Here is a 7101-nt window from a genome sequence, read left to right as displayed (position 1 = left end):
TGGGTTTTGGCTGAGAGATTAGCCATGCTTTAGTAATCTAGTGTGCCAAAATGTTTCTTATTAATGGATCATGCAAGCTCTCCCCAGCAGCCCCCACCCCGCCCCACCCCACCAAGTCTGCCACTTTCCCAACATATCAATAGCAAATGTTCTGAGAAACGCAACTTTTTCTGATGGAGCCCACCCTGACTTTTATTGTGTGATCTTAAGCCGCCATCAAACGTTAATATCAGACGGAGAGGAGGCTTTCTGTTGCTGTTAAAGGAAACAATTCTCTTTCTTTTATAAAACACACACACACACTTAGAACATACAGTTTAACTAGTGCTTTCCCCCCCGGGGGTACTCGTGGGTATGCAGTACCAGCACCTTTTTTTCTAGAAGAAAAGCACTGAGTTTAACACAAAAAGTAGTTAGATTTGTTCTGGGAAAGAGCACAAAAGGATATTGTGCAAGGCCTGGGGACAAGCCCCTCATTGCTGCAGCGCTCTGCCGTAGACAGTTGTTGTCTTCATTGAAGCACATACAGTTTTTCCCCAGTATAAGCAAAGTAGGTTTTATTCAAGTTCTACTCAGAGGAGACCCACTGCAATTAGTGAACCTAATCTAATACAGTGGACACTCAGGTTGCGAACGTCATCCGTGTGGGATGCATGTTCGCAACCCGCAGCAGCATGTCTGCACACACGCAGCTTGCAATTCGGTGCTTCTGCGCATGCACAAAGCACGATTTAGTGCTTCTGCACATGTGCAACTGCCGAAACCTGGAAGTAACCCGTTCCGGTACTTCTGGGTTTCGGCAGGTCCGTAACCCGAAAAAATGCAACCAGAAGTGTCTGTAACCCGAGGTATGACTGTAATGTGCATTAGCTTCACTTAGTCTATTCTGAGTAGGACTACAGTTGAATACCACACACATTGATACTGAAATGTTTGGAGGTGGCATGCAGAAGGGGCATCTAGAAGCACTTAGCACTGGTTACTAATTTAAAGGTAAAGGGACCCCTGACCATTAGGTCCAGTCGTGGCCGACTGGGGTTGTGGTGCTCATCTCGCTTTATTGGCCGAGGGAGCTGGCATACAGCTTCCGGGTCATGTGGCCAGCATGATTAAGCTGCTTCTGGCGAACCAGAGCAGTGCACAGAAATGCCGTTTACCTTCCCGCCGGAGCGGTACCTATTTATCTACTTGCACTTTGACGTGCTATCGAACTGCTAGGTTGGCAGCAGCAGGGACCGAGCAACGGGAGCTCACCCCGTTGCGGGGATTCGAACCGCCGACCTTCTGATCGGCAAATCCTAGGCTCTGTGGTTTAACCCACAGCGCCACCCGCGTTCTTGTGTTAAACAACTTGGTTCTTTAAGGACTGCTTGATTCCTTATGTCCTGCCTTGATTGCTGAGGTCTTCTGGTGGGGCACTTTTGGTAGTCTCACTTGGCCCTGTAGTTCAGCTGGCCTTTACTAGGGCCAAGCTTTCAGTGTGACATGCTCTGCCCTGTGGAACTCCTTGCCAATAGAAGCTTTGCTGTCTGATAACACGTTGCTTTCTCTTTTGTGTTAAAGCAAGAGTGGGGAAGCTTTGGCCCACCAGGTGCTCTTGGGCTGCAAATCGGACTACAATTTTGCCACAGCCGTTGGCTATGGTTGCTAGGGCTGATGAGAATTATACTTCTCATCTGGAGAGCCAAAGGTCCTCTGGCATAAAATAATAAGTACCCATTTTCACTATACATTTAAAGGAGCATCATACCACTTTAAAAGGTCATGGCTTTTCCCAAAGAATCCTGCCAACTGTAGTTTGTTCAGGATGCTGAGAGTCATGGTTGTTTTTATTAATATGCACTTATTATAGGGTTTTTTTTAACATACTGATTTTAATAAACTTGTGTTTTAGTTGGCTGTAAATCACATTAATGTTCTTGAATAATTGGTGGTAAATATATATGGATAGATTACTTCCACGGCGCAATTAAGAGGAACAGAAAATGTGCAAATCTTACCCATTTCCTTTTCCTTGTTCAGATAGCTAGGTAATACATCAGACAGGAATTAGCTGCCGACATCCCACCGAAAGACAAATTAGGAATGTCTGCCTACTATGATAAATCCAGACCGCCTCCTTGAGAAATGTTAACTGAAATGTTTGTGACAAGTGCAGGGGAAACGGATTCCAAGGTATAACATCCAAGCGACTGTCAAAGACCATGGTTAATCAGACTGACAACTTTAAAGTAAAACGGGGTTCAAAAGGGATTTGCTTAGCAGAGGCTAATGGTTTTTCTAAAGGAATGATCTGAATGACATGGTGTACCCTGACATTCCCAGTAGGAGGGCCATCATGTGTTCTACTTTACAGAGGCCATCATCTATTTTGAGGACTGTTTGAGGACAGTGTCCTGCTTAAAGGGCTTCCTAGCCCAGGTTCAGTTTAAAGATAGGTTAAAGGAGACCAGAAGATGCCCACGAACAGCAGAATGATGAAGCACCCGATCACCAGGTCAGTCTTCCGGTCTATGCCATTTTATTCCTACTTAAATTACAGGAATTATTTCTGAAATCGCACCCATCTATATAAATTAGCACATGCAGATGGCATGCAAAACTGTCTCCATTTTTGCCCTCTTTTATATCATGCATTTCCTCTTTTTTGCCCTAATCATCCATCAGACCTGTCCAGTTGAACAACCATTTTTCATAGCATCCCCTCTTAACTATCTTCTGGCAGGTCCATTGATGTTGACTGTTTTTATGAATGGCTTGGCTCTGAGAGAGCTGACTTCCCAAGCCTGGAAGGAAACGTAATTTAGTATCCAGCTGCTTATGGCTTCTTCATTCATGCTCCCAGAAAGAGATGGCAGGAGTGGTACCCTAGCGGGTTGGAATCATTCCATTAAGGACTCATGAAAGAGCTTATTGCTGCAGAACAATGGTTGCCAACATGTGACCATCCATATGTTGTTGGGCTGCAACTCCCATAATCCCTGAGCATTTGCCATGCTGGTTGGGGCTGATGGCAGTAAGAGTTCAACAATGAAGGGCACCATATTGGTCACATTTGTTGTTGGAGGAGGAAACAGCTTATAATCATGGAATGAAAATGGTGCTATGAAACACCTCCCAGTGACCAGGACAAATCATTTTGTGGGACAAATATGACCCACTAATCACTAGCTAGCCATGCTTTATTTGGATTGGGTTATACTTATCAGATTTCTTAACTGTATTCATTTTGTTTTACAAGGAAGCAACAGAACAGTACAATGTAGCATGAAAGAAAACCCAGGCTCCTTATTTAAAAGTGACTAAAATCATCTAAAATTCTGTCATTAAACAAATTACCAAATCTCTCTACATACTGTAAGCGGGTTCTTCAAATTTGCTTATTACTTTATTGGTTGGTTGGTTGTGTATTCATAATATGGTGCCTCAGTGAAAGTCACTCCACTCTGCTTGGTTGCTCAGCAGCACTTCTGCCCCTATGGGCTAGTTTTTAACATTAACAAAAATAACCCTTAAGTTGCAGACTGAATGATCCCTGTTGTGGCAGTTCCAACATTCCTGTGGGGTTTTTTCAGATCAGGAAGTGCAGGCAGCCAGGAAGGCTTCAGTGAGACTGGGGAAATGTTTGCTGGAAAGGAAAAAAAACACCACCAGCTTTTTCCTTGTGAAAAGTAAGTGAAACCCTGAATCCACTGGAAATTTAAAGAAATCCTCAATTGTCCTGAGAATGAGGCAGGATAATGGAAGCCTTTTTCCTGGAGTAGAGGGAACCTTTTGAGAAAATGGTAGGACAGATTTCAGCACAGCAGTAGCCCCAGCCAGTATGGCCAATGGTCAGGGATGAATGGAGCTGAAGTCCAATAGCATTTGGAGGCCCAAAGGTTCCCCTGTCCTGAGATAGAGCCTATATAGCTCAGTTGGTAGAGCATGAGACTCTTAATCTCAGGGTGATGGGTTTGAGCCCCACATTGGGCAAAAACATTCCTTCATTGTAGGGGGTTGGACTTGATGACCCTTGTAGCCCCTTCCAAATCTACAATTCTATGAGTCTATGACTGTAAACAATTAGTGCTTTCTCCCCACTAGCAGAGAGGAAAAACTATGAACATACAGTTGCATATTTTTAGACTGCACACACATGAAGATGCTGGCACATGTTGGATATGGGGGGGGGGGAGCTATGTCTGATTGACTCAAGATGTTCCTTTCTCCCTTCTTTATTACCTGTTGGTATATAACAATATTTCCTAAAAGTTATCTATGAGCTGCATATGCTTGGACTGCTAGCAGAAGTTTTGAGCCAGAGCCCACATTCCAAACACCCCAGAGCAGAAACGATCTGATAGAAGCAATCTAATGGGGTTGTTTAGATCTTGTTCTTGCATTTCATCCATCACTGCTGGCTGCCTTACAAATGCATCTCAGCCCAGGAAGACACATCCCATGCATGCATAATTAACACGGACTTTCAGACAAATGAGTCGAAGTCTACCTGGTTGGAACTACCCATCCATTTCCATCCGAAGCCCATTATCTCCCATTTTCAAAGCATCTCATCATATGGAGGCACTGTGGAATGATCTTGAGCATCTGAGCAGAGCAGCTGCCGGGTCATTCCTCAAAGTTAAATGTGCAACTGCCCTGATTGTATAGACAAGGAAAGAAATTGGGGTCCAATTTCCACAGCAGAAGAGGTGTGAAGGTGGATTGCTGCCATCAGGTAACCAGTGTAAACCTCCAAAATCATGGAAGTGGAGAGGGGGCAGACCTGGTCCAGCCAAGGATCTGCTGGATCCTAAGCCTGTCCAGGTACTGGCAATGGGCCTGATCTAGGTTCATCAGCTGCACAAGCCTGGAGATGGCACAGCAAAGAATGAGGGGGGAAACATTCTGGTTGGCACTAGCAACAGAGTTTCGAATGTGGTGGTAGCTCTGCCACTTCACTCCACTTCTCCCAGTTGGAAGTTAGAATTGCTTCTAAAGTTACGTAATTGCTCCATTAGCAGAGATGAAGCAAAATAAGCTGCAGCAACAGACGTATGGAGGATTCTCACCCATCACCCTTTCTGCTGCTACTCATTGTGTGTAAAGAGGGAATTGCCATCCTCATGTCTAGTTTGACTTTCAGTATCATTTATATATAGTATTTATTTTCTGATGAATTGGTTGTGGCCCACTGTGACACCAACAGAAGTGCCTTTTATAAGGAGGTGTGCAGCTGCAAGGATAGTAGATCTACTCTAAAGTTGAAAATCGTAAGATGGTGCCTGAGAATTATGAGACAGCTTTTGAAAACACATCAAAATAATGTGATTCAGCTTTGCTCTACAGCCATGAAGACTGAAGACTTGTGTTGCTTTAAAGAAAGAAAGAAATGAAATGACATTTTACAGGATTGTAATTTAAAGCAGGCTTAGTGGGTCTTTTTCCTAACAAGGGCCATTAAGCCACATTAAAATCAATTGGGGGCCACACAGTCAGTCAGGGCCTGGCTGGCTTTGATGTACACCATTGACAGGGTCAGCTGGTTCATTTTGCATCTTCAAAGCTCTCCTCAGGCTTTCACCGCCCTCCCTCCCTATCATCCCATCCACCTTGTTCCCTCTCTCTCCTTCCCACCTCAAGCAGAACTTGGGGCAATCCAGGCATTTGAATGAGCAAATTGGGCTGGCTGTCATTGGACCAACCCACATTTTCAAAGGCATTTCCATCCTCCCACCCAGCCTTTTATTTGGATTTCAGTCATGGAGGGGGAGTACACATGGTTGGGTGTTGTTACCCATTGGAGAGGTGAGGGCCTTTAGGGAGTGGTGACCAATATGCCCTCCTCTAGCCAAGCCTTTCCAGGTTGAAAGGTTGGTGGGGGAGGGAGCAAACATTGGCTTCTCCAAGAAGAGTTTGGATTTGATATCCTGCTTTATCACTACCCGAAGGAGTCTCAAAGTGGCTAACAATCTCCTTTCCCTTCCTCCCCATAACAAACACTCTGTGAGGTGAGTGGGGCTGAGAGACTTCAGAGAAGTGTGACTAGCCCAAGGTCACCCAGCAGCTGCATGTGGAGGAGCAGGGAAACGAACCCGGTTCACAAGATTACAAGACTACTGCTCTTAACCACTACACCACACTGGCTCTCGAAGAACACACGGAGCATGTTTAGACAACAGGAACCAATACACCCTCCCCCCACCCAGCCTTCCTATGGGTTGAGGCTGGATGAGGAGAGGAAGCACGTGGTGTGACATTGGGATCTGCTGAACACCAAAAGCCAAATGGAGTTAGCTGGATAGGACCCATGCAGAGCCAGCTCCGCCATTAGGCAGACTGAGAAGGTTGCCCCAGGTGGCAGAAGCCCTCAAGAGGCAGCTCTACCTGCCTTGCCACCTTTCACCTGAAATTGGTGCCAAAGCCAGCACCATTTCTCTACCAGTAGCAGAAGTGGCAGGGTGGGCAGAAAAGGTGGCGGTAGCAGCAAGTATGGAGGCAAGTATAGAAGTATGGTGGCAAGTATGGAAAAGGTGTGGCAGCAGCAGGACAAGGCAAGGCTCCAATTCGCCTCAAGCAGTGAAAAGGGATGTGCCACCCCTGGTTCACCACCCTTAGCCTAAAATCTCTACTGTGGAGAACGGAATCTGGTCAGCAGACTGAATCCTTGTCTCCCCTACCCACTAAAAAAATTCCTTCCAGGAGCACCTTAGAGACCAACTAAGTTTGTTGTTGGTATAAGCTTTTGTGTGCATGCACACTTCTTCAGATATGTGTGCATGCACATGAAAGCTCATACCAATAGCAAACTTAGTTGGTCTCTAAGGTGCTACTGGAAGGAATTTTATTTTATTTTGTTTCGACTATGGCAGACCAACACGGCTACTTACCTGTAATTCCCCTACCCACTGTGGGCCATGCTTGACAGGTGGGCAGAGTCACCCACCTGTCAATCACCAAAGATCATTGTCATGTCAGGCAACTCATTTTTGTCCACACAGTTTGTGATCGAACTGTGCAGGCAAAGCTACAGCCCATGGAACTTTGCAGACTCCACCCATCAGCCGATCATCAAATCTTGCATAGTCCCATGAACAGCACTCTGCAAGTGCCAAGGAC

At 45.5% G+C, this 7101-nt stretch overlaps 1 non-coding gene across 1 annotated transcript; it reads left to right on the top strand.

Annotated features, from left to right (window-relative positions):
- Positions 1–3902: 3902 nt before the first annotated feature.
- TRNAK-CUU (transfer RNA lysine (anticodon CUU)) lies at positions 3903–3975 on the top strand. Its single transcript has one exon. It is a non-coding gene; the product is annotated as a tRNA-Lys (tRNA).
- Positions 3976–7101: the final 3126 nt, after the last annotated feature.

Source organism: Podarcis raffonei, chromosome 9 (genome assembly GCF_027172205.1).
Source record: "Podarcis raffonei isolate rPodRaf1 chromosome 9, rPodRaf1.pri, whole genome shotgun sequence".
Lineage (NCBI taxonomy): Eukaryota > Metazoa > Chordata > Lepidosauria > Squamata > Lacertidae > Podarcis > Podarcis raffonei.
The sequence above is the reverse complement of the archived record's forward strand: the minus strand, read 5'-3'. Positions and strand labels throughout refer to the sequence as shown.